The sequence below is a fragment of the Petaurus breviceps genome, unplaced genomic scaffold (assembly GCF_028583685.1).
Source record: "Petaurus breviceps papuanus isolate PSGF00001 unplaced genomic scaffold, PetGlider_PUasm1.0 177, whole genome shotgun sequence".
In the NCBI taxonomy this organism is placed as follows: Eukaryota; Metazoa; Chordata; class Mammalia; order Diprotodontia; family Petauridae; genus Petaurus; species Petaurus breviceps.
In genome coordinates this window covers 5,457,460-5,463,037 of record NW_027185776.1, presented here as the reverse complement: position 1 = coordinate 5,463,037, position 5,578 = coordinate 5,457,460, and the positions used below count along the sequence as shown (strand labels likewise).

Below are 5,578 nucleotides of genomic sequence, written 5' to 3'. Positions count from 1 at the left end.
AGGTCTTTCCAACTCCAGGCCCAAAGCTCTATCCACAGTGGCCACCTAGCCATCTCTAGAAGATAAAGGTGGTCAGCAAAAGGACAAGCCAAAAATCTTAATACAATAAACTGAACCCATTATTTTTGTCTAGCCCAATTTCCTGCTTATTAGCCAGCATGGAACCTTCTTGGTAAGAAACTGATGTTTATTTTCCTTCAGTATATTTCAGCACTATTAAGAGACTCTCAGCTAAAACTCAAGGCCATTCTATCTGAGCAGCAGGGGGCTACAGACCAGTCTTTGGTAGCAGTCTGAGTGCTCCAATATTCAGTAAGGAACTGAGGGGTGGGCTCAGATAACACTTGTACTCCCTACTTCAGACTGATCTGGAAAGCTAGGTTGAGTAGCAGAGAATGGAGAAGTCCCTTCACACCGAAATTCCTTTGCCTCTTTTAGCTGCTGTTTCTTTCCTACTTTTCAATCTCCTCTGGATCCCTGTAGAAGTAAAGATCAGGCATAACCTCTCAAGCGCCTTCATGAGAAATGATGTCAAGTACAAACAAGACTTCACTCACCAACATCTACCACATCAGACCCAGTGTTGCATGCAATGGCAATACACACATATCAAAGCAGGGAGACTGTGTTATGCACTTAAGTGGTTGAGAAATTAACACAAGAAGCTTCCATCAAAGGCTAGTGATGAGTTCTAGGATCAGTAACTACCAAGAGTAAAGGCTCTGGAAAGCCGACTGGATCGGGTCAGTGAAGCTACGAGGTAGGAAATGTGCCACATCAATAGGTGGGACACAGGTGGCAGCAACAAATTTCAAAACAGTTTTCTTTAGTATTCTCAGATGAGATGGCACTCATATTAGTTGGCTTTCCAATGGCATGATCTGCTAGGAGAAGATTTCCCTAAATTCCCTTCAGATGTAGATGGCATCACCCCCTCTTTTGGAAGTCAAAGTTGGTGCCCCCCAAGTGGGCTCCCCCAGCAAGGAATTTGAGAACATCCCCATCTTTTATGTAAAACATAGTGCTCTGAACATCGTGAAAGTTTTCCTTAAAATTACAATGGAAACTGAGAACAATGCCACATGGGTTCCTATCCTGGGCAGTGTGGAAAGGCAGTCCCTTTACCTTTAAAGATGAAAGTTGGACCTTATCTTCTCCTAGCCTATCTCTGGAATCTTTTTCTGAATTTCTGATTTTTTTTGATTCTGATTTCGCCTCCTTCTAGTCCATTTAACCTTTCTGTCCAGTCCTAGACATTGACTTGTGTCATGTTCCTGACCCTCATCTCTTTCTTGCTCTTCTGTTACTTTTTTCTCTGCTTTCTAAGCAAGTGAGGGTTTGATAAGAACCACTAAATCCCCTTCCTCAAAACTGTCATTCACTAGATTCTAACTTGGGGCCAGTCAGTGATATAGCCAGATGACCTAGAACTAACGAAAAAACATCAGTAATTCTTTAAACTGATCCTAATATGACATGATCTCATGGGTTTTAACCATCTTGGTCACTATCCTCTCTCCAGCTTTTCAGTGTCCTTGCTAAAACAAAGTGCCCAGAACTGAACAATATATTTAAGATTTGGACTGCCTTGGACAGAGTGTGGCAGGACAATCATCTCCTTTATTACGGGCACTTTTTCCTGCCTTACTGTAGTCTAAGATTGGCTTTGCTTTTTGGCCCTCCATATCACACTGATAAATAATGAGCATGTAGCTTACCTCCTTCCCCCTTATCTTGTTCAGATAAATTATTATCTAGCTATATCTCTTCTGTTTTGCACTTATAAAATTTAATTTTTGCACCCAAATGTAAGACTTTACATTTATCTCTATTAAAAATCACATTTTATATAAGCCAATGCTCTAGCCTATTGGGACCTCTTTTGTCTCCTGATTTTGACATGTAGCATGTTTGTTATCCCTCTCAGCTTTGAGTTCTTTGCAAATTTAATACCTTTTTAAAAGTCATTTATAACAATGTTAAATAGTATAGAGCCTAAGATGGATCTTGAGATACACTTCCTTTCATAGTGGTCAGCCTATTGTCAGGCTTTTTGGTCTAGTCATTTAACTTGTCCTAAATTCTACTAATTGTATTATTGTCTAAGGTGTATCTCTTCATCTTCTCTTCAAGCATAACATTAGACTTTATTTAAAATTTTGCTAAAATCTAGGCAAACAGTATCTATAGCATTCTCTAGACCTACTGATCTAGTAAAGCTGTAAAAAAAATTATTTAGTCTGCTGTGGCATGTTCTTGAGATGCTATGATGGATCTTAGCAATCATGGTTTCCTTTTTTTTTTTTTTTTTAAGCAATCAGGGTTAAGTAACTTGCTCAAGGTTACACGGCCAGTTATTTCTGGGTGTGGTGCTGAGTGTCTGAGCCCGGGATTCGATCTCCAGGTCGTCCCAACACTGGAACCGGTGCTCTTACTCGCTGAGCCACCTGGCCACCCCTAAGCAATTGGGGTTAAGTAACTTGCTCAAGGTTACACGGCCAGGTGTTTCTGGGTGGGTGCTAAGTGTCTGAGCCTGGGATTCGATCCCCAGGTCGTCCCGACACTGGAGCCAGTGCTCTTACTCACTGTGCTATCTGGCCGCCCCCCTTTTTTTTTTTTAAAGATAGTCTGTAACTATCCCTTTAAAGTTACATCTAAAATATTGCCCAGAATCAATCAATCTCATTATCCTGCAGTGTGCAGATTTTACTTTTTTTTTTTTTTTCTGTTTTTGAAAGTCAGGTTTTTTTTCTCTCTCTAGTTCTGAAATATCTCTTATCTTCATAAATTCTCAAAGATTACTACAGTTTTTGCTTTGGGGTAGTTAGGTGAGGCAGTGAATAAAGTGCCAGGACTGAGTTCAAATCTGCCTTCAGATACTCATTAGTTGTGTGACCCTGAACAAGTCACTTTACTACTATTTGCTTCAGTTTCCTCATCTGTAAAATGGGAATGATAATAATAGCACCCACCTCCAAGAGTTATTGTGACGATCAAATGAAATAATAAATTTTGTTTTGTTTTGTTTGCTTTTTGGAGGGGGAAGACAGGGCAATTGGGGTTAACTGAATTGTTCAAGGTCACACAGCTAGTAAGTGTTAAGTGTCTGAGGCCAGATTTGAGCTCAGGTCCTCCTGACTCCAGGGCCAGCGCTCTATTCACTGTGCCACCTAGCCACCCTGAAATAATAAATTTTAATGTATTTAGCACAGTGCCTGGCACATAGTAAGTGCTAAATAATTGTGCTAACCAAATAAATAAAAGTGCTAAATAAATGTTAGCTATTAGTATTAATAAGTATAAAGAATAGTTCTGCAATCTCATAAACCATTTGGGATGTAGTTCATCTGGGCTTGGTAATCTGGAATCACCAAGATCAGCTAGGTCTTCTTCTATTGTTTCTTTGCTAATTTAGAATTGTAATTCAATTTTCTTGGAAGAGAAAACAGAAGAGATATAGCAATCGAACAGTCCTATATTCTCTCCAATGTCTATTGCCATCTTGTTCACTCAAAGCAATGGTTATATCCACGGGTATGCTGGTAAATGTTAACTGAACATATACATACACACACATACAACACACTTTAATCTGAATTGTTAATATTTTCTCCATCTTAAGTTCAGAGAAGCAATAACACACAAAAAAAATCAAGCCCGGAATTTTAGTGTTTGATGATTTCTGAGCAATAAGTGCTCAGAATGAAGATTTAACAATAGGTTCTCATGTGCAATTAGGATCTAACTCCAGCACACCCCTGGTTCTATCTCTTTGATGCTCCTCTTCCCCAATATCACTTAGAAAATCATTTTTGGAGGGAGGGAGGAAGGGGGAAAACGAACGAAGTAAAAAGTGCTCAGCAGAGAACAAAAGAGAGCTTATGAAGAAGCAAAGATGGACAGCTCTGAATACAGAGTGTAGTATTCATTATATATAGGCTTTCTTGAAATGGAACTTTATTGCTATGTATTTTGAATTCTCTCTTATGTTCTGTGCACATGACATGTTTCTTTTTTCTTACTTTGTATTTAAGTTTTAATATTTAAATTTGTAATATGTTTCTTTTCCTTTTCTTATTGTGTATTTAAGTTTTAGAAAAAGAAAAGTAACTAATTTTTAGATTCCTTTCAACTATTTTCAGATGCCTGTTGAGGAAAAAAATAATTCAAAGTTTACAAAAAGAGGAATTAACATGGAAGGTACACTTGATGTACAGTCAGGTAACCTGGGTTTGAGTTTTGCCTCTGTTGCTTCATAGACATGTGTGTGACATAGTCACAACCTCTCTGAGTCCAACTTTCTTTTGGGCACAATGATACCTATTGGGACATTGTTTGGCACTGTGATTTTACTGACATAGGGAGCTCCCAGTGAGGAATGTCTTTTATCAATGAAGATAGGTACCCTTTCTACAATTTAGCCTTCGAATGTTGCCTGTGGATGGCACATTAGGTGACTTTCCCAGTGTCACACAGCCGGCATGTATCAGAAGTAGCACTTGAACTCTGCTTCTCCTGACTTTGAATTAGGTTCCCTACTTTGCAGGAGACTCAGGAGTATATATTTAAATAGTAGACATGAAACAAATAAAGATAAAATCTCTAAGTTGGAAAAGGTTGTAAAACACAGAATGTTAGAACATTGCAGCTAGAAGGAATGCCAGAACATAGGATATCAGAATGTGGAACATCAGAGCATTGAAATGGACCCCAGAGATCATATAGTCATTTTATAGATGGGGAAACTAAGACTTAGGTTATGTGATTGCCTAAGGTCATACAGTGAGTGAATAGCAAAGCCAAGGCTAGAACACAGCAACTCCAAGTTCAGTGCCTTTTCAGTATGCCATGATGCCTAGCTTAGGGACATGAAATAATTATTGAACTACGTGTTTTCAGGAAGCCTTTCTGCCATTTCCTACCAATCACAGTGATTTTCTTTTCCCCTGGGGACTATCCAAGCAAATTTACATTACTGATGAGCTGGCCTTGTAGCTACTCAACTGTCCTGTGCTGCATTTGACTGGGTTGGATCCCTAATCATAAGATCATAGAATTTACAACTAAGAGGAACCTTAAAGGTTCAGTCCTTTCATTTTCCAATTGCATTGCATATGGGAAAATTGAGGTTAAGTGATTTTGTTATAAGTTCAAAGGGCTGGGATTTGAACCTAGATTTTATAACTCTTAATCCAGTGACTTGCCACTATACTATCCTGACTTCCTCAGTTGCCCTCTTGGGTATGTGATGCTGCCTTTCACTTGAGGAAATGGCCACAATGGAGCCCAGATGCAGCGAGAACTGAAGACTGAAGGAGCCCTGCAGAAATAGCGGGCACTTTCGTGCAGCTGTGCAGGGAAAAGGAGGGAGGATGGATTGAGACTGGAGGTTGGGAGAAGAGGGGTGGGGCTATTTGCCTTGACTTCATTTCCGGGGGGCTGGGAGCAGTATATAAGAGGAAGTGTGAGGAAGCTGCTGCTGCAGAGCTCCAGTTGGAATGCTCAAAGACTGCAGGCTGACGGAAAAAGGCAAAGAGGCAAGCTAAGGCGTTGCCATCCCCAAAGAACCCCTCCACCG

At 39.8% G+C, this 5,578-nt stretch overlaps 1 protein-coding gene across 1 annotated transcript in view; it reads right to left on the bottom strand.

The window, feature by feature from the left end:
- ITPK1 (inositol-tetrakisphosphate 1-kinase) overlaps positions 1-5,578 on the bottom strand; it is a 394,723-nt gene that overhangs the window by 33,379 nt on the left and 355,766 nt on the right. The gene's annotated exons all lie outside the window — the stretch shown is intronic.